General features: G+C 34.7%; 1 long non-coding RNA gene across 1 annotated transcript in view; it reads right to left on the minus strand.

The window, feature by feature from the left end:
• Nucleotides 1-13,686: 13,686 nt before the first annotated feature.
• The window catches only part of LOC111719105, a 126,510-nt gene continuing 116,941 nt past the window's right edge, over nt 13,687-23,255 (minus strand). The window contains exon 5 of the long non-coding RNA XR_004231034.1: nt 13,687-13,939. This is a non-coding gene — a long non-coding RNA (uncharacterized LOC111719105). The remainder of the gene's footprint in view (nt 13,940-23,255) is intronic.

A 23,255-nucleotide genomic window follows, 5' to 3' on the forward strand; every position in this document is an offset into this window, starting at 1 on the left:
GTAATTATTTAAAGCTCATCAAAAAACCTCAGTTATTAAAAACTTGTTTTATTGGCCATATATTTATATTCACTGTTTTCAAAGTAATACTGAACATGTCTTATCTCTCATTGAATTCATAAAGTGTTTGGACCTAGGGGGCTTCCTTTTACTTTTCCATATTTAAAGAGTTGATCTATCACTACTTATCTGTTGTTCATATAGTACAGCTGCCCTTTGTCTGTTCAGGAGAGATAGATTGACTGTCTGGATGACTGTCCGGCTACATTTCTTTCAATTGGTGAGATTTCTTCTCCTGGTTAGATTATTTATTTTCTGGGTCATAAAGCTGTCATCTGCATAATATAGGAACCACTTTGATGCACTGTGTTTTAACCCAACATATATCCCAGTAGTTGAAGTCATTCATGAGAGTCCTATGTGATTTAAAACTGGATGAAAAAATTTTCAATCTTTTTCCTTTCCAGTGCCAGTAGAGTTTAACAGCTCTCCTACTGCCTCTTCTTCATTTCCCTGGAGATCTCTGTAAACCTGATAGATTGTGTCATTATAGTCATTGTTGAAAGTTTTATCTCCTTTGGTGTGTAGTTTCACTGATTCCCCCGGCCCCCTTTTTTGGCCTTCAAATTGTACTCTTTCTACTTTGCTGGCCTTCTAGAAATAGTAAATACTTGGTTTTGGCCAGGCAGCTTAGTCATAATCCACTTTCTTTAAGTCAATTGAGTTTTGGTTTAGGTTCATGGGATCATAGATTGGGAATCAAAAAGAACCTTAGAGATTATTTGAGCCAATACCTTCATTTTAGAGAGGAGAAGACTGAAGCCCAGAAGTTAGATGATTTACTCCTTATCACAGGTAAAACATGTCAAAGCTAGAAACTGACTATATCTCTAAATTCAGGGCTTATTCACTGATACTATAAACCTCCTTTATAAGAGTCCCACCCTATTCCCAATTTATTATCCACCCCTTCTTCCAAAGTTCTGAGTGACATTGTTTTTTAAAGAATACAAACTGAGGCATATTATTCTCTTTTTCTTTCTTCCTCCCTCTCTCCCTCTCTGTCTTCCTTCCTTCCTTTTCTAAGTTTTCTTCCACAAAATGTTTTACATGATCATTCATGTAAAACCTAAATCAGATTATTTACCATCTCAAAGAGGGGGTGAGGAAGTATAGAATTTAAAACTTAAAACTAAAAAGTTCCTCACAAAACTTTAATGAATGTTAAATTTGTTATTACGTGTAATAGAGGGGGATAAAATATTACTTTAAAAAATAACTAACAAACATAACTGAGATTAGATAATAATAACAACAACAAAGATAAATATTTTAAGTGTGGTGGTCCCTGCTGTTGGGAAGAATGGGGCTAGTGATCATTTGAGTTCTGGAATTCTGAACTTCAAAAGGACTAAAGCTAGTCACATGGCTGTACTAAATCTGGAACCAATACGGTGATATCCCAGAATCCAGTATAGGACACAAGGCTGTCTAGAGAGGGATGAACTGTCCCAAATCAGGAAAATTAGGAATAGTAGTAAGTTTTAAGAGGTAATGATGAATTCATCACTAGAGAGTAATGTGACCTTGTTTAAGGTTTCAGTATTTGCATATTTTCCTTTCATAGTAGACCTCTACTTTTCTCTCTTGGTGCTACATAGTCCTTTGTCAGTTTGAACTACATAGCATAATCATTCATGCTCCCTTGCTTGATCCTAACCTTCCACACCTAAATTTTAATTTCTCCCATTGCCTGCTTTCACAGGACTATCATCATTTCTATTTTTTCCTCACTTCTTCCTAAAGTTTGACAAGATGCAGAGACCTACCTGTTTAATAGGGTTCTCATTCTCCTAAGGATAGTCTTCCCTATCACTTGTCACAACTAATTATGACCACTTACCCAGGGATGTTGCCATGGATACTTGATTCCCTAAGTTTCCAGGAGATTTTATTTATTTTTATGGTTATTTTTTTAATCTTAGAAGGAATTTCTTTTAGGGAAATACAAAGAAACCACATTAGATTGTGATCTTCTAGAGGACAGGGATTACTTTTTGCCTCTTTTTGTATCTCCAGCACTTCGCATAGTGTCTGGCGCAGAGTAAAAGCTTACTCTAAATGTCTATTTACTATTAACTAAGGTAGACAAGTCATGTGAAGAGAGAGAAGACTAGGAGAAGCTTTTCCTGCCAAGCCAATGGAGACCTAGGGGACCAGATGTCTATCTCTAGGACTGAAATTAGGGAAAACAAGTGGAGCTAAAACCTTGTGGAATATATAGCATGCAAAAAAGGTGAGGAAAAACTTTATTGGACTGGCCAAAAAGACCTGAGTTGATGAGACTACCAGAATTAAGACAGTAACTCCTATTTTCATATTTGCGTAGCAAATCTCCAATTTTCCTTCCCCAATCTGACTTCACTTATTATTTCTCCTCCAAATGATGGGAGTAGGGACAGATGCTAGGGATTAGAGATTCAGTACTCCTTGTTAGTGATGTAAAAGTAGAAGCCTGTTCTTTTAAATGTTTATTTATATTACTGTTATTTGAAATTTCTACTAATATGTATACCCACTTACTGTGATTTTTGTTTAAGTGTTTATGCAGTGTGAGGTTGAGATTGAGAAAGTTAGCCCAAGACAGAAAAGAGATTTTTCTCAGCTCAGGATGAAGTGGGGGGTGAGCCATCTAAGGAAGGAATTTTTGCAAGGTTAATAATCTCTGACTTATCCATACCTGGTAGGTTGCCTAGAACCTTAATAAGAAAAAAAATGAGCAGAACTAAGAAGTGGATGCTGGTTGTTGTTGTTGTTGTTTTTTTTCAGGGAACAATAATTCTGCACCTAGCACTCACTCAATATGTCACCTGGCTACATATATATTGATACACCTGCATGAAATAGCTTACACACTTATTTGCTGTGTTACTCTGAATAACAGTAGTTACTTCCCAGGGCTATTGTAAGGATAAAATGAGATAATATTTGTAAAGCTCTTTGTAAACTTTAAAGTGCCATATAAATATTGGTCATAATAATTTTTGTTGTTATTACATGTAATAATTAATATTAATGACAATATATTAAATTCCATTAAGACAAATAATTTAATAAAAAAATGCAAAAAGGTAAGAATCTTAATTAATGTCTAATGCATTTTAACCAATGTTCAAAATGAGACTAAAATACCCCTACAAGAAAAGAATTTGGACAATTTGTTTCCATTATTGTGGAATTGAATTTATTAACTCTTTTTTTAAAAATAGAATTTATATATAGAGAGAATTGTCTCTAATTTATAAGAAATCAATCCATTCTCCAGTTGATAAATGGTCAAAGGATATGAACAGACAGTTTTCAGATGAAGAAATTGAAACTATTTCTAGCCATATGAAAAGGTGCTCTAAATCACTATTGAGCAGAAAAATGCAAATTAAGGCAACTCTGAAATACCACTACACACCTCTCAGATTGACTAGGATGACAGAAAAAGATAATGGTGAATGTTGGAGGGGATGTGGGAAAACTGGGACACTGAGACATTGTTGGTGGAATTGTGAGTATATCCAGCCATTCTGGAGAGCGATTTGGAACTATGCTCAAAAAGTTATCAAACTGTGCACACCCTTTGATCCAGCAGTGTTACTACTGGGCTTATATCCCAAAGAGATCTTAAAGAAAAAGGGACCTGTACATGCAAAAATGTTTGTGGCAGCCCTCTTTGTAGTGGCCAGAAACTGGAAACTGAGTGGAAGTCCATCAATTGGAGAATGGCTGAATAAATTGTGGCATATGAATGTTATGGAAAATTATTGTTCTGTAAGAAATGACCAGCAGGATGATTTCAGAAAGACCTGGAGAAACTTAGGTGAATTGATGCTGGACCAGAGATCATTATATACTTCAACAACAACATCATATGATGATCAATTCTGATGGATGTGATTCTCTTCAACAATGAAATGAACCAAATCAATTCCATTTGTTCAATAATGAGTAGAACCAGCTACAACCAGTGAAAGAACTCTTGGAAATGAGTGTGAACCACTTCCAATCCCTCTGTTTTTGTCTGCCTGCATTTCCTCCACAGGTTAACTGTACATTATTTCAAAGTCTGATTCTTCTTGTGCAGCAAAATAACTGTATAGATATGTATATGTATATTGTATTTAACATGTACTTTAACATATTTGACATGTATTGGTCTACTTGCCATCTAGGGGAGGAGGTGGGGGGAAAGAGAGGAAAAATTGAAACAAGAGTTTTGGAAGGGTCAATGCAAAAAATTACCCATGCAACAGTTTCATATAGTTCTCAACAAACCATCATCAACCAATGCTGAAGCTTTTCAGTGACTATATATCTCAGGTTGAAATTAATCTCTCTCTAGCTGAACTTCTAATTAAAAAAGAGATTTTGAATACCAATAGGCATGTGTGGCAAAGTGCCTTGTGCTGATTCTATTCCAGCGGAGATTTACAAAGTATAGGGTCCCTTGCTCATATAAAAGCTGACTGAAAATTTCTAGGTTATATGGCAAAAGGAGGTTTTCCCTTCAAGAATTCAAAAATGTCATACTTTTAACATACTTAACATGTATTGGTCTACCTGCCATCTGGGGAAAGGGGTGGGGGGAAGGAAGGGAAAAGTTGGAACAAAAGATCTTGCAATTGTCAATGCTGAAAAATTACCCATGCATATATCTTGTAAATAAAAAGCTATGATAAAAAATAAAAATAGAATTTATTAGATTTTGTTAAACCTTCCTATTTTTATCTCATTATTAAAAATACAATGTAAAATCAATCAATTATACATTTTATATTTGCTATAAATTGTTTAAAGTACTTTTTGAAGTAAAAATGAACAATTTTGGCAATGATGAACTCTGGAAATTAATATGATGGATATCATTTAAAAATGTATCATTATAGGTAGAAATGATTTTACTTGGGAAGTTGATAGTGTGGTGTAAGCAAAGAGGTATAAATGGTCAAGCTTAGAGAGGGACAACTGATGTGCCAAAGATAGTCCAAGTCAATATCCCTGAAGGCATTTGGGAAGAATGTAGTGTAGAATTACCATAGTAATGAGACTCTGGATGGAATAGCTTAGGGTCAACCATGGGAGCAAAGTTGCTTACAGGACAGCAAAGGACCATGGAGCATCCCCTTTGAGGGAACCGCCTTTGAGGGAATGATGAACTGATAAATATATTGATATTCTGAAAGAAAAGAATTGTTTTGAAATTACATAAATCCCCCAAAGGAATTTTGAACATGAACTTATACTATGCCATATCAGGAAAGATTAAGAAATTTATACAAAAGAGATAGAAATAAGTGACCTGAGATTTAACCTCCATTGATTTAAATCATTTGATTTAAACTTCATTAAAAATGTGTGAGCTACAATCAATGATATACTTAGAAAAAATAAATTGTTTATCAAAGGTAAGCTTAGTATCCAATGTAAGAAAAGTGAGCTCAATTCCAAAACATGTAACTAAGTAATTAAAATGGAAGTAGGATATATTGCATATTAAAACATTTTTAAAAAACTTTACAAAATGTAAAAGAATTTTGATTATGTGATACTGAAAAGATATGCACAAATGAAATTGATTTATCTTGAATAAGAATGGAAGTAGTAGACAGAATAAAACACACACAACCTTTGTACCATGTATTTCTTACATGAATTTGATATTCAATACATTTATTTAGTCAACTAATTAAATTATGTAAGACCCAAACTATTTCTCAATAAGTGGTCAAGAGTTGCAGAAAACAGTTCTCAAAAGATAAATAAACTATTAACACAATCATCTGAAAAGATGCTTCAAATCATTAATAAATATAGTTATACAAATGTAAATGATTTTATCTCACAACCAGAAAATTGGCAATGACCAATGGTGGAAAAAAATCACTGCTGGAGAGGTTGTAAAAAGATAGATACAGTAATTCATTGAAAGATTTGATTTCAAACTCTGCTTTAGACCTGTAGGTCCTGAGACCCTTAGACTTTACATGAACATGTAGGTGAGTTAACCTCTGAGAGCCTCAGTTTCTCATTTGTAAAATAATAAAAATAATATCACTTTACTTATATAAGCACTGTAGCTGTATATTTGTCCAATCATTATAGAAATCGGAATTTTGCAAATAAAGAGAATAAAAGTCATTGACTTAGATGTTCCATTAACAAAGCAAAAGGCTCCATAGAAACCAAGATCTTTATAAATTTATATTCCTAAACTCTCCTCCATTTCCTAAACTCTCCATTCCATTATATGCCATTTATATAATTTAAAAGAACATTGGCAGGGATTATTTTGTAAAGACAAAAGTCACAAATAAAACTTATTTTAAAATAATTTTTAAAAGCTTAATATACCATTGACATCCATGGCTATTCCATTATAGAACATTTAAGGATCAATTTGACTCCTTTTGAACCCATTATGGTGATATTTTAGTCTGTACCATCTATCTGACTAAGGAATTTCACAAATTCATTTTTTCAGTTTTCTGTTTTCAATAATGTTTCTGTTCACTGGTCTTATTGCAATCTCTTTCCTTAGAACACCACATAGAGCTAGGACTACTAATTGATGTTGCTCTAGAATATCAGAGCTGGAAGATACCTTTGAAATTATCTAAGTTAGAGGAAAAAACTTCATATTAATAAACTATCATGTTTCCTCTTATACAATATCTTTCCTGATCAAAGTGGGCTATTTTAGTTTTATCTTTTATATAGAAGCATTTCTATCCCTTTGATTACTGTCATTTATGTACCATTCTCTGTAACATCTGTAGCATCTTCAAATCCATTACATTAGCTTAATGATGAGCTAAATAAGATCAAATTTAGTAGAATTATGTGGAGATCGCGTATTTTAAAATCAGCCAGTGTCAGGAATTCAGGTTAGGGGAAAATCGTCAGTCTTTATTCTCAGTGAAGAAAGATCGGAGGTGGAAGAGAATCGACAATAGCAATGTGTGTAGCTGAGTCAAGAAGCCAGCCAGACCAGAAGCCTGGAGACCAGCAGCTGGGAGTATGGAACCAAGGTCAGTCTCTCTCAGCTTCTCTTCCTGTCTCTCTGTCTCCACCCACCAAAATCGTCATTTCCTATACAACACATCAGGACTTGCACAGAGAGTGGGCGGGGCCATTGTTTCTCCAAGCATGTATATTAATAGAGTATAGACCAATTACTATTTAGCCTCACGTGCTTGGGACCTCAGTGCATCAACTCAAGCCTCAGCCCATTACAGGCATCCACTCAGTTTCCAATTTCTTGCCATTACAAAAAGGACTACCACAAACATTTTTGCATGTGTGGGTCCCTTTCCCTCCTTTAAGATCTCTTTGGGATATAATCCAAGTAGAAACACTCCTGGGTCAAAGGGTATGCACAGTTTAATAAGTTTTTGAGCATAGTTCCAAATTGCTCTCCAGAATGGTTGAATACATTCACAGTTCCACCAACAATGTATCAGTGTCCCAGTTTTCCCACATCCCCTCCAACATTGGTCATTATCATTTCCTGTCATCTTAGTCAATCTGAGAGATATGTGGTGGTATCTCAGAGTTGTCTTAATGTGCATGTCTCTGATCAATAGTGATTTGGAGCACCGTTTCTTATGACTACAAATAGTTTTAATTTCTCCTTCTGAAAATTCATTTTCTTTGACCATTTATTAATTGGAGAATGGCTTGAATTCTTATAAATTTGAATCAATTCTCTCTATATATTTTAGAAATGAGGCCTTCAAACCTTTGAATGTAAAAATGTTTTCCCAGTTTATTGCTTCCCTGCTAATCTTGTCTGCCTTAGTTTTGTTTGTACAAAACCTTTTTAACTTAATATAATCATAGTTATCTATTCTATGATCAATAATGATCTCTAGTTCTTTTTGGTCACAAATTCCTTCCTCCTCCACATATTTGAGAGGTAAACTATTCTATGTTCTTCTAATTTGTTTATAATATCATTCTTTATATCTAGATCATGAATTCATTTTGACCATATCTTGGTATAAGGTGTTAGATATGAGTCAAAGGCAGAAATTTTTCAAACAAAATAATTATTAGTAAATGTTTGTTGTGTTTCCCTCAGACATACTAAATAATTAATAATTGTCTTATTTAATATATTTTATTAATATTTGCAAAGGATTGATGGAAATGAAGCTTTCTGTTTAAGATATTTTCAGTGAAATATAGTCATTAAACTTTAAGTAAGTTTAAAGCTGTTATAGAAACCAAGGGCTCTCTTTTTAAACTTTTCTTGAAAGACTATTCATAATGTACTATATTTCCCAAAATCATATTGTTATTTTTCTCTTTTCCTTTCCTCATCCTTCATCATTTATTTGGGTTTCTGTTTCCTTTAGGTGTTAATAGTAAAGCTTTAGTCTTCTCTACATGTGGAGCAAGATGCTGACATGCTAACAAGATTACAATCTGCTACAAAAAATTTTCAGTTTTTTCAAGCAAGTACAAACCTAGACAGTTGATGTTGCCTTTTTCATTGTATAACCAAACATTTTATCTAAAAGTCTTTTTTTAAAAAATGAAAGGACAGTAATCTGGAGGTTTTGGTGACCTATAATGTAATTATGAGTGAGCAGAATGCAAAGTGACCTTAGTCTGAGTTCAGAGGTATTATAAACCAGGACTAAAGCAGATTCAAGGTTAAAAAAATGTAATAAATCCTCATGGGAGATTAAAATTACAAATGAAACCACTTTCTTAAGTAACAAGTTGAAATAATCAATTAAAAGGGATATAAAGATAAACTAAAACAATACTTAATTTCACCTGAAGGATCAACACTGCTGGAAAAGCATAATTTCTAACATTAATTCCCCTGGAGCTTTTATATCCCAGGGAATAAAGAAACAAAATAGCCTTGTTGCCCTCTAAAAGACCAAGCTACATAAAACATAATGCTCTTCTAGAGGTAGGGAAGAAGGCTATAGTCATATTATAATCTACCCTGGTCATATTACATATGGAATATTGTGTTCAAGTCTGGGTATCCAAATGGCAAACAAGAGCAAATCCCCAAAGGAGGTGAGCAGGATGGTGAGTGGGCTGGAGACCATGTCAGAGAATCTGTTGAAAGTTCTGTGAGTGCTGGTGCTAGATGAAAAGAAAACTGAGGGGTGACATGGTAGCTGGCTTTAAGTGTGAATGGAAAATTTGATATTTCTTCAAAAGACAAATTATAAATTAACTAAGCTATGGGATCAGGTTCCTATTTTCCCCTGCCTTTCATCATTGGCAAATAGTTCCCAGGATATGAGGAGGGGGAGCAGGAATGGGAAGATGTGAAGCAGACTGACTTAATCCTTATCTCTCATACGTTGAAAGCATGTCTTAGGGTCAGCAAAAGGAATGTCTTTGTTTAAATTTGAATCTATAGGTTGCTTCCCCATTCTCTGTAGTTTTCACACTTAGAAGGTAAAGTCACATTCTCAGTCAATTAGAATGAGCCAGTGGGGAGGGTCAATATTGCATCAGGGAAATTATAATGTGCCCCTTCTGTCTGGGCTCGGACCCCTCACTTTCCCTCTTCATATGATGAGAGTGATTGCCCCTTTTTCATGATAATCAATAAACTTTGTCCTTACACCTTGAGAGACCTCTGAGATTTATTGGGTGAGTTGCATACCACACAAGTGTTTTGAAGGCTTGCCATGTGAGCAAGCACTTAAATGTGTTCTGCTGAGCAGAAAGTGGTAAAAGCTGCCACAAGACATATTTCTGCTAAAAATAAGGTAAGACTTTCTAGCAGTTAGGACTGTCCTAAAATATATTGAGTAGCTTCCAGTGGTAGTGGAGCCCTCATCACTTAAGGTGATAATCTTTCACTGCGATATTGTGGAAGATATTTCCATCCAGGAATGTATTATTCTGAGGAATCATTTGTTTATGCGATTCTACACCTATATCCTATTTTTCATGTATATAAGGCATCCTGTGAAGACAAGATAATAGTATTTTCAGTTTTGGCTACATTTGGATCCAATTTAGGCACATTGGACTGATGTCATCAGGTAAGAGTCTACAATGGTCCCTAAGTTTCTTTCTTGGATAGATGATACCTATACGCCTGTACTTTCTCTAGTTAAAGAACATCTGCCAAATTTCTGCCTACTCCAGAGATTCCCAAGATCTTCCCAAACATTTGGTTTTTTTCCTCTCTGAATCTGGTATATACATTCATTTCTCTGGTGGACTCTGTCAAACTTTCTATGAAGAGGAGTTCAAAAATATTAAGAAACTGTTCCAGAGGCCACAAATTATGCTTCCTATGCTTAAAATTACTTTCCATTATTCTTTTTTCCCCTTGAAGTTAATCAACCACTAAAATCTGTTAATTTTACTTTTATATCATCTTTAACATGCATCTTTATCACTTCATTGACATAGCCACCATCTTAATTCAGATCTTCACTGCCTATATTATTGCAATATCCCTAAGTGGTCTCTTTACCTAAAATCCATGCCTCTCTTCCAATTCATTTTCCACACACAAGTGCCAAATGTATTTTCTAAATTTAAAAAGTCTGATCATGTTAGTCTTTTTAAAAATAAATTTTAATTTACTTTTGACTTTTTTTTTCAGTTTAACAAGCATTAATTTTCTCTTCCTTTCATCATTCCTCTTCACAAAAGACTTCAATGGTTCCCCTTTGCCTCAATCAATAAGAAAAATAAATAAAGTCACAATGATTTAATAAAAACTTACTATGTCAGATAGAAAGCCAAAGTAGATAGAGCTGTCCTTGAAACCAGGAAGGCCTATACACATTCTGGCTGTGTAACATATAATATGCTTTCTCATTACTCCAAGAAACTCTCTAAGCCTCTGAACTGCAGAGAAGATGCTGATCTGCATCATATGGATTTGCTTATGCCAATAAAATTATAGGCACAGTCCCTATCCCTACATGGTGTAACAGGCCCTTAATTACTAGTGATATAAAGGCAAAAATGAAAACACAGATCCTACCATCAGGACCTTCCTTTCTACTAAAGGAGACATGTAAATAGATAGATATGTGAATAAAATATATATAGAATCAGAGGAAAGTTACCTTTGAAAAAAAGAGACAAAATATAATTTCCATTACACATTAAAAGACGTACCAAATTTGTCTCCAACCAATGTTCCCAAACTAATTTCATTTTACTCATCTTTATACATCTTCTGTACAGCCAAATGGGCCTCCTTATCCTCTGAATATGGTATTATTCTCTCTCTTACCTCCGTGTCTTTGGATAGACTATTCTTCATGTGTGCATTTCTTTTCCTCTTTCCCTTCTTCTCACAGGATGTTTAAAACTATTCAGAATTCAGCTCAAATGACACCTATCACTGGAACTCCTTCCTATTTTCCAAGGATTTTACTGCTCATATATCAAGTAAATAAAAAAGTAGGCCCTCACATAACTCTAAATTAACTTAGAATGTTTATACCCATTCAAAATTCAGCTCAAATGACACCTGCTACTAGAACCCCTCCCTATTTTCCAAAGATTTTCCTGCCCTTATATATCTATTAAGTAAATTTTAAAAAGTGGGCCCTCATATTACTCTGAATTTATTTTACAGATACATTTATATTTACCAGTATATATATTATTTCTTTTTGCTTAATATTATTTTTATAAACATTTATTACCTCTCACTCCCACTCCTCCCTTGAACAATAAAGAACCCTTCATAACATCAATCAATAAATAAACATTTATCAAGTACCTACTATGTGCCAGGCATTGCCCTAAGTAAGCACTATGAATAATCCAACAGTAAAAGTTCCCAACAATTGAAGATATCCAAAGGTATAATGGATTGCCTTGAGAGTTCCCTTCATTATAGTTGTTTCAAAGTAGAGCTTGGTTAATGTTTTGTTGGATGATCTCTTGTTCTCATTCAGGTATGGACTGGAATTAGAAGACTTCTAAATTGTCTTGATTTTTAATTAGGGGATTCTGTGACTGTGATAATGGCTTCTTTTGTCTTTCTAGGAATTAAGCCTAGATAGCTGACAATAGTTCCATGGAGCTGCCTTGTTTCTAACTGCATACACCTATGGTTAGTCTGTCAATGAGCAATAGTGACTAGAAGGATGTAGTATGTATGATTCCATTTGGAGTTATATATCACAGAGCCAAATTGTTAACGAATTAACAAATATCTATTACAATTATTGATCACTCTGGCTTCTATTAAGTTCCAACTAAGATCCCAGATTCTATAGGAAACTACCTAACCACTCTTAATCTCAGTGTTTTCCCAGTTTTCATTATTTTCTATCTATCCTGTAGATAGCTTGCTTTGTATATATTTATTTGCATGTAGTCTACCCATTAAATTGTAAGCTCCTTGAGGGCAGGGGCTGTCTTTTGCCTCTTTTTGTATTACCAGAATTTAGTATAGTGCTGGGCACATAGTAGAAACTTAATAAATTTTTATTGATTGATTGATTAAGCATTTATTATGCACTAGGCACTGGCAATGCAAAGACAAAAATGAAATAGACTCTACCCTTTAGGAACTATCCATCATTATCAACTAATTTAGTTTTCCTTTGAGCATTTTTAGTTATATAAGGCATTATTCTGAGCACTGTGGAACTGGAAAATTAACTAGAGAGAAAACAGTCTTAAAGAGCTCCTGAAGAGTCCACAGTCCTAGCCAAACAATATCAACAATAGGAGTAAACTCTTTGAGGGGAAGGACTAATTTTTGCCTTTTATTGTATCCCCAGTACTGAGCACATAGTAGTTGCTGACTTTCTTACTTTAACAGTAGATCTGGATTCTAGTCTGCCAGTAGGTAGTTATTTGTTTATGGACAAATGTTTTGATTCCATTACAGTCAAGACAAAGATAAAATATTCTGCACTCTCAAAGAGCTTAAGTATGCTAAAATGGAAAGAGTGCTGGATTTGTCTTCAAAAAGAGATGTATTCAAAGTCCAGTTCTGATCCTTGTCACCTTTGTGACATTGGAGAAATCACTTTCTCAGTTTATTCAACTGAAATTTGCTAGGTCACTCCAAGGGTCCTTTGGAATGACAGTCCTCCTTCCCACCTACACTGGGAGGATCTTCACTTGGTGGGAGGGATTTGAACTAAAACATAGCATCATAGATTTAGAGTCAGAAGATTTCAGAATAGGTCAGCTTTTCCTAGGACTTTGTTTTATAATTGAGGAATGGGGGTTTAGAACAATTGAGTGGTTTGCCCAAAGTCATACACAGGTACCTACTGAGTAGCTGAGCCAGCATGGAAACCTAGTCTGAGTTCTTAATTCTAAATTCAGGCATGTTTTCTTTTATTTATAAATCCAATGAATGTTCTTTAAAGTCTCTTCTAGTTCTAATATTGTCTGATTGAAATGGTTCTCTCTTCCTTATCTTGTAACAAAATATTACAATTATTTAGCTATCACTTATTCAATACATTTCATTTCTTCCTCTTCCTCTACATCTACCCATAGCCAAAACCTCCATTGTCTATTTTGAAAATCCAGGTGGTAGAAACTCATGGAATATCCTTACTGGATCAATCCTCAATCATCTAACCACTCCTCAGCCTTCTTCCCTCAGGAACTGTGGAACTCAAGATGACACAATTCATCTCAGGAGACTCTTTTAACAGCCAAAGTTAAATGAATGTACTTTCTGGAGTTTCAGTGATTAGAGACAGTAATCAGTCAGTCAGTCTACAAAATGAAGAGGTGGTTATTCTGTCAGCTTGGCAACCAATTAGCTTCTGAAAGAAAGACTCAGGGAGAAACAAAAGGTGTAGTTACTGAATTTCTGAGTGAAGAGAGTGGGTGGGATCTTCCAAATTCCTTCATCTCAGTTGTTTGGAGGGTCATTCACTGCTTTCTAGGATTATCATCCCTAGAAGGAAAAAAAATGTTCTCATACTCCCTTTGCTCCTCTCCTTTTTCCCTAGTAAAATTCCTCTAACAATACCCCCTCATTTCACTCCAGCTAGAGGTTTCTATTTATTACTGAGTTAACTCAGCATTTTGACACAGGTATTCTTGATTTTTCAATAGATGGCATTTTAGAATCATAAAATCAAATGGGTTCTTTTCATCTGTAAAACTTGCCAGTGGATCAGACAGATTGTCAGAAAGATATTTAATTAGATTGAGTAGCCTTTAGAATGGGTTTTCCCTTCTGGGATTTTTGTGAAGTCACATTTAGATGTTCATTATAGCAATAATTTTCCACATTTTTACTACTCTGGCATGGAAATGCTTCCATGAATTTTCTTATAAGCTACCATTGAAATTTTCTACAGTGGAACAAATGAAAATGTTTTCTGAATACAGTTATTAAAACAAACATTAATTATTATAGTTATTTTTCATGGAAATGGTTCTTGTCTCCAAGAAAGAATTGCTCATACTTTCAGCCAAGGGACCTCATTATTTTGGTTGTGTTTGACAATCAAAGAGAATGTCTGATGAACAGTTGCAATTATATTGTGACACAGTACATACAGTTCCACCTGGGTGCAAAGTCCTGGGAGGAGGGGAATAGGCAAAACAACTACCACATCAATGCTTCATGCTGGCCTAAAGAACCATAAAAACCATTTTTTCTTTCAGAAAGTTGGGGGTGGAGAAAGTTGGAGAAGCAATAGTCTACTGCAGTATGGTCTAGCTAGCCAAACAACATGTAGAATATGGTTTCTAGTTGTGGGTGCCACATGTTAGGAGAGACACTGAAAGCTTCAGTAGGAATAAGACCAGAAAAGATATGGAAAGAGAGAAGACTTAGGATAACATGACAGCTATTTTCAGACTTTTGAAGGATTATTATATAGAAAGAGAAATAGATCTTTTCTCTATTGTTCTGGAGATAGAACTAGAACCATAGTAAAATTAAAAGGAATTATACTTTGGGACCAATTATTCACAAATTGGGACCAATATGAAAAGCAGTAAAAAAAAATATATGAATAGCTACCCAACAAAGAAAATAGCTTCTTTATAAACTAACAGATAGAACCTTGTCTTTTGAAAATGTATTCAATCAGAGGCTGAATAGACCTATCAAGCAAGATTCCTGTAGAAGGATGTATTGGATGGAAGATTAGAATGAATGACTTTTAAAATAGCATCCAACCATGATATTCTATGATTTCAAAAAAGCTCCTTAGAACCACGGAACTTGTTTTAGTTTAGGGTAGACAGATGGGAGAGAGACAGAGGAATCTGGGCAAAAGAGCTCCCTGATTAAGGAGGAAAAAACCGGGTATCATTAAAGGTAGAATGGGCAGGTATAGAAACAACTAAGCAAATCCTAGTTTATTTGATGGCTAGGGACATAAAAGAAATACAAATTCTCCTCAGGGGAAATTGAACAGAATCAAGAAAATATGAAAGGCTAGGAGGTGGGTCACAAATCTGGAAAGCCGTTTTGTTAAAAACCTATTGTAATGCATGCATGAAAGACAATCAGTGAACCATCTGTAAGGTAGAGTAGAAGCCAAAGTAAAGTCTTCTTGTCAGTTGAAAGAATACTCAGTGAGCAAGGTGCCAGACACTACTGTTACCCTTAACATAATACTGGCACTTAATATGCAACCATCGTATGACAAGCAGGTATTAAAAGACAGAATTTGGGCTAGTGAAAGTCATGTTTCCACTATCTAGTTGGAAAATTATCCTCAATAATGCTGAGTGTTGTATCACTCAAAGAACTTTAGAATGAAGGTGCTTGTGTTTTGGTGAGAATGCTGTCAGGAACAGGACTGGGACACACAGTAGAATGAAGACTCAAATAAAACTGGGCATTCAATAGATGCTTATAAAATTGAATTGAATTGAAACTCCAGACAAAAAAAAATCCCCTAATCTCTTTTGCTTCTATTCCCAAAGATAAATTTAAAGACTCTGTGAATGAATTCTAAGCCTGGGACATATAACCAGTTGCCTCAGTTCTCAACATCTTAGAAGACACTTAGAAGACAAAACTAAAATTGTATCTGGCTAAGAAAAGGCTTCTTTTAGTCAATGGGCAATGGTGATAGTAAGAAAAGTTAGCCCCAAGAACTAACCCTGAAAATCTAAAGCAAAAATAGTCAGATGGATTTTATTTTTCTTCAGAATGGTGTTTGCAGACAGGGAAGGTCATTGTAACATATGGCAGTTTATTTTAGTTAGTCTTTCCCAATCTTACCCTTGGGCAATGTTACCTTTTCTAGTTCCCACCTTTTGCAGAGTTTACTTATAACCTATTATTCCTGATAGTATCCCTTCTCCCTTCCCTCTAAACATTCTGAAATCATTCTTTTCATAAAAAGTAGCGCTATTCTCCTTGTCTTCTTTCAAAAGAAACTTTGATCTATGTAGCTAAGTTCCTCTATCACATGTTATGTTGCAAATAGCATTGGCTCTAGAGTCAGATCAACCTATGTTCTAATGCTGTTTCTGATACAGACAAGACAACATGTTATAGGCTCTTTGCTTTTTTATCTGTGAAAGGAAGGAACTGCACTGGTTGTTTTCTGAATTTTCTTTCAACTCTAAATATATGGACCTATTAAAATATTCCCGCCTCTCCCTCATTGGAATGGCAAAAATTGGGTCTAGTACATTTGTTATTAGCTTAAATGTAAAAATAAATGTAACATTCTAGACAAATATTAATAAATGATCATTAAACCAAGTATTAAGTACATTTCTAAATAAGAATCTAAAATTTTAATGATAGCCATTTCGATTAAAAAGAAAAATATTATAATATATTCAAGAAAATAAAAACAAAAACAAAAATAACTTGCTAATCTCCAAATCTGCTTGTTTTATTGCCCTGACTTCTCTGATTCAGTTATTGTCAATGTTTGCACTATTCTTTTTAATATATTAATATAGCTTTGTATCATTCCATATAGTAATATAAATACATATATAAAGATACATTTCTTCATATATATCATATTTGTCCCTTTATTTATTGCCATATCATAGATATCACAATTTATTCAGCCATTGCTTAGTCATTAGATGTATGGGAGTTATTAATGGTTCAGTAATTTTGATTGTAACTATCTATGGGGTTGGTTCTGGGGAAAAAAAAAACTCTAAGAAAGATGTTCTTCCCTGTCCTTCTGGGTATGAATATCAGGAAAGAGAAAGAAAAGAAAAGTGAGAGAGAGTTTGTATAAATCTTTGTTGAACAACTTGGTTCAATTAAGTTGCTTTTAAAAAGTTTTATCAGTGTTTTTTGCTTTCACATCACAATGATTTCTAGATATTCACAGGGACATACTAGAGCCTGCTCTTACCAGCAGAGAAAACAGATAAATTTCCAGTGTAACCATTTACCATTTGGATTTTATCATTTTGATGATTGCCTTGGCTTAAGGAGATGGTGGTAAAGGTGTTAATAATAAATATTAAACATAAAAGTGTGTGGTGCATACAGTTTTATTTTGTAAACTTAGTTATTAAACATTTACTAGCACACCACTGGAGATTGCATATGTATGTATGGGTGTGTATATGTGTATGTATATATATATATATATATATATATATATATACACACATTTATATGCATACACAAACATGTACATATATAGGCAGATTTAGATACAGATACACATATATACATATGCATATACATATGTGTATATTTCTCTTCTTCCTAATTGAGCCTACTCTTGTAACAAAAACAACTACCACTAATTAAGCAAAATGGATATATCCATTATGTCTGACAGTGAATAAAATATTCTACACTCATAGTCTTCCATCTCTCCACAGAAGGGAGGGGATTGCATTTACTCATTCCTCTTGTAGCTCTGTTTGGCATTATTTCCCAAGAATTTAGCACAGTGACTGACAAATGGTGGGTGCTTAATAAATGTTTATATTGATTTGAATAATTATACAACATTCACTTATTTTAGAGTTCTCATTTAAATTGTTATAAACCTTATATTTATTGCTTTCCCATACTTAAAATACATTTCATCTCTGTCTTTTAAAATCTTTCATTTTTTTTAAAGATTCAGTTCAAATGCAACCTCCTCCATTCCAACTGAAAATGTTCTCTCCCTTCTCAAAATTGTTTACAACACTTCATCTGCATCTCTCCTCTGTACCTTTATTTCCCTGTCTTAAATAATATTTATCCCTGGACATGACACCACTAACCTTTCCATAAAATGAAAAATATCTGAGGCCAAATACTTTTATTGTTTTTCAACCTTGTATCTCCAGCACTAATCTCAGACTTAGATACTAGGAGAAAGTATACTAGATAATAGGAGAAAGTAAAGCATTTATATACATTTTCTATGGGCCAGTGAGTTGGATTTAAGTGAGGGAGGGTTGTGCAAGGTCACCTGTCTCATTTTCCCCTCCGGAGCTATCTGGGTCCAGTGCCCAGATATAGATCAGGATGACTAGAGTAACTAATCAGGAAACTGAGGCCTGGAAAATTAAGTGACTTCCCCAACGTCACATGTAGAGTAGCATCAGAGACAGAATTTGAACCTAGGTTCTCTGATTCCAGAGCCAGTATTCTTTCTGTTAATATATGCTGTCCCAAAACAAGTGGTTGTCCCTTCAAAATTGACAGCACCATCCATACTTGTCCTATTATTTTTTTTTAAATAAGAACTTAATTATGCATCTCACCAAAAATGAAATTTCTTTTTTTCTATGGAATAGTTTTAATGGCTTTTTCTTGTAAAGATTTAACAGTATTTTCTAAACAACCTTTCCTAGCTTACTTAGCAGTGGTTTATAATTTCCTAGCTTTCTTTATGTTTTTATTTGGTGAAGAATTGGGGGAGGGGTGGCTCAGCTTTGGTGCAGAGACAGCCATGTGCTGGGGAGGTCACACTCCCCTTGGGAGTGCTGGCTGGGTAATTAGAGTTGCTATCTAGAAAGGAATTCTTTCCCCTAAGTAAACAGAGAGGAAAGGGCTTTTTGACAGTGCCTCCCACCTCTCTGTGGCAGGAATGAGGCTTCTGGATCAGAACAACTCGAGGTAGGGAGACATTGGCCCTGCGCCGGGCCACTCAGAGAAGGCAGACAATTTTAGCGTCACTAAGAATGCACAGGCTCTTCAAGGAGGCTTTTGGCCATAAGGAAAACTTCAAGGTGACTGACAACTCTTTTGCTTAGCAGTAATGAAATCCAGAGTTAAATAAAGCAGTGATGAATCTATAAAATGAAAGAGTTGGACTAATGATCTCTATGCTGAACTAGCATTCCAACTCAGCATTCTGTGTTTTAATCCCTAATTCTTTCTTAAAATGCTTAAAATAGCATTTACTATTTATGCTGTATACAAGACTGTGCTGGATATTTCCTTTATAAAGATAAAATGAAAAAAAATGTATTTTTAAAAAAAATTATCTGCATTCTCCTTGGGGGAGGGAGAACCAACATGCAGATACACTTAGATGTGACATGTTTTTGATAAAGGAGAGCATACCCACAACTAAGAAAATCAAGAAAGATTTCTTATAGGAGACAGCATATGAGCTGAGCCTTCATGAACTATGGATACAGGCTTAAAAATGAGTATTTAATTATTTATGACACTACTTTTTTTTTTTAAAGGAGATATATTTCCTTGGGGGGACAGGGGAACCACAATTGGCTAAATTCCATCTAAATCTTGTTTTTTTCCTATACTTCACTAGAACTCATCTATTAGGCCACCTCATTCATTTTTGGGCACCTCTCTTTCTGCAGTTACAAGGATTATCAATATACATCCAGGGGGAAAAATAGAATTCACGAGCCATAGAGTATTAAAGCTGAAAGGTAGCTTTATACATTAATTAGTTTAACCCCTCTTCCCATTCCCAATTTTACAAATGAGGAAACCAAAGAAATGACTTGTCTAAGGTCATACAACTAATAATCCTGATAAGAATTGCCATCAGCTTAAAAGTAACATGGAATCTAAATGTTGGAATGAACTTTAGAACTCAGCCAGTCCAACTTGCTGTTTTTGAATCTCTAAACTTATGAAATAAAATAAAATTTATATATTAAATTAAATAGTTGCAAATACCACAGAAACTTGAGTTGTGTATATGTTTGTGTATATTTTTGTGTATGTTGGTAGTGAGGTAATACTTAAATTTCTGTTTACTATTCTTACTTCTTTACAGAATTGAAATTCATGATAGATTTGGAGTGAAAATTCAATGCAATTCCCACTGCCATAGGATCACATGTCAGTGGAAAATTAAAAAAGAAAATGTCATTAAAACAGCCACTTTATATTGTTAATAATTTGGGGAATTTCAACCTGACTGTAAGTCTTTCAAGGCGAAGCATTACATCTGTGATAGAATTTCCCCACTGACTTACTATTTCTTAAAGAAGTCATTTCTTGTTTGGAGTGATACTTTATCTCAGGTGGCACCTCTCTTGGCATTGTCATGAACCAGGGGTGCAGCTCCTGTTGGTAAACCTTGAAAGATGCTCTCTTCAGAGATGGAGAAAGGTCTGATTATATATCAAAGAACAATAATGCAAAGTAGCATGGCTCAGAAGCAGATCATGATTCATATGTCTGGAGTTCTAATTCTGGCTTAAATGCTAATGGTTTTTAAATGTTCTGGTCAGCTTCTTCAGAATAATGGGGATGTTAGTATCAAAATACCATGCATCAGGCAATATTCTAGGCACCAATGGCAAACTAATAGTAATATTATAATAAAGTAGTATAAAATAAAATAAAAACATAGCCCCTGCTCATAGGGAGCTTACATTTTATTGGGATCCCAACCAACGGACTTATTAGGGTGATTCCATTTACCTCCCCCTGATTCCTATGTAGCTTCAGGGAAAAGGAGAATCCCACTGAGATATAGTCTACAGAACACTGCATTCAGATTGACTTTTGTAGTTAGCACTTACATAAACAAACCACTTTATATGGAAATTCACATTATTGAACCCCTTGATGGTATTTGGTATTGACATCCCCATTATTATAAGGTTAAATCTGATCGAAAGCAGTGCAACACATTAGCAGGAATTAGAATGAGAATTTTAGGCACCTGAATCATGGTGTGTTTCTGAGCTCTGTTGGGGTGCATTGTTTCCTCTAATATATAAGAAAACTTCATCTCAAAAGACCATGCTTGTTGATTGAGGATGGGAGGAGTGCTTTTGGCTCTTTAATCAGATGGCCAGGTTCCAAATCCCACTTCTGCCACTTACAGCCTGATTGACATTGGACAAACCACTTAACCACTTCCTGGTCCCTGGCTTTCCAACCCATAAAAGGAAGGAGTTGGGCTAAAAAGACTGTTATTCCTTTTAGTGTATCCAAGAAGCTATAGCATGGACAGGGGCCACACCATCGTAAAAACTTCTTGGCAGTTGAGTTAAGGAAATGAATATTCCAAGCATGTGAAGACTTTTCTGACAGAATGGGCAGATGAGAATGATTTGTTCCAAGGTCCTTGAAGGCAGCTGTGGAATGCTTAAAGCTTGGTCAGAAAGTGAAGATGCCGAGATCATCCACTGTGTCCTGAGCTATCACTTAAGTCTTCCTGACTTTTGTCCTGATACTGGACTTTGATGATTCTGGAATACAGTGAGACTAATGACTTTGTGTATCTTTCTCTCATTTAAGTCTAATTCATGGGAGTGTTAGGACATCATCTGTGATGTCACTGGTTCTCCTCAAACATAAAGGACAAATAACAAATTTATGATTCTATGAATCATTACATTAAATGGGAAAGGTGGGAAAGTGATTCAAAGTAACATATAAATGTGGACTTTCACCCAGGTTCGATTGCCTTGGTTGTATGTCAAGGAAGGAACAGGTTGGAAAGGGATTATGGGAATATCATTTAACAAATATTTATTAAGTACTTTCTATGTTCAAGGAACAGTGCTAAGCAGTAGGAATGCAAAGACAAAGACTAGAGATACAAGATAATAGATTTAGTAGTGCAACATGATTTGAGGAAGGGGGAGAGCCTTAAGTGCTAGAGGTAAAGGAAAAGGTTTCTTGTACAAATGGGCTCATGAACTTAAAACCGTGACTCACACATAGTAAGAGCTTAATAAATACTTGTTTGTTATTCCTTGAAGGAAGCAAGGACTATGGTAAAAGAAGAAATAAGAAGAGCATCTCAGAAATTGGGGAAAACATGGTCCAAGGAATGGAAACGGGAGAATGAATGCTAAACTTGAGAATACCATATAGCCCATATTGATTAGAACATAGAGTGTACAAAGTAGTATAACAGTAAATGAATTTAGAAAAGTAGATTGGCATCAGATTGGAAAGGACTTTAAATGGCTAAGCAGAGGAAATTCGGGTTTATCCTAGAGGAAACAGAAAGCCATTGAGGTTCCTAAGCAGTGGAGTGAGAGGGTCATGTTTGTGTTTCAGAAAGATGTTTTTGGCATGCTGTGTGGAGATTGAATTGGAATGGAAAGAACCAAAGGCTATTATAATAGGAGATTCAACTGTTTAGTTTAAAGAATTAATGAATATAGTGCTAATGAAGGCCAGATATCAGAATGCAAAGACTATCTCTTGTGAACTATCAGAAGAGTCAACTGTTTAGTTTAAGGAATTAATGAATATAGTGTTAATGAAGGCAAGATATCAGAATGCAAAGGCTTTTACCTCTTGTGAATTATCACTAACTAGGACCTAGTTTTAGTGTGAACTTCAGTGTAAATAATACTGGAATTGAAGTCAGAAGACTTTGATTGTCTTTGCTATGTACACTCTTAGTGTGACCACTTCTCTGAGATTGTTACTCACAGATCTAAGGATGATACTTCAGAAACTTTAAAATGCTTCAGAAATATATTATTACAATTATCCCCTTTACATCACAACTTTCCTTATCATGGTTTTGATATATTGTGGGTTGGCAAAAGAAATTAAATAGGATTTTTTTTTTGGAGTTTTGTGGAAGCTGCAGATGATAGGTAAAGACCAGCAGATGAAAAAAGTTTAGAAATTTAGAAATGTGTAAGTATATGAATGGTATGCAATATTAACACATTTTATCTTTTAATACTGTAAACACACCACAAAAGAAAAAAAAAATTAGACTTCTGTAATGTGAAAGGAGAAGCAAAACTTTTATGAGGAATTTCCAGACCACTGGGGTACCATGTCCCTAACCCCTGAAATATGGAAGGATAAATATATTATTAGTATGTCTGAGAGAGGTTGGATTTTTAAT

This window comes from Sarcophilus harrisii, chromosome 1, assembly GCF_902635505.1.
Source record: "Sarcophilus harrisii chromosome 1, mSarHar1.11, whole genome shotgun sequence".
Taxonomy (NCBI): domain Eukaryota; kingdom Metazoa; phylum Chordata; class Mammalia; order Dasyuromorphia; family Dasyuridae; genus Sarcophilus; species Sarcophilus harrisii.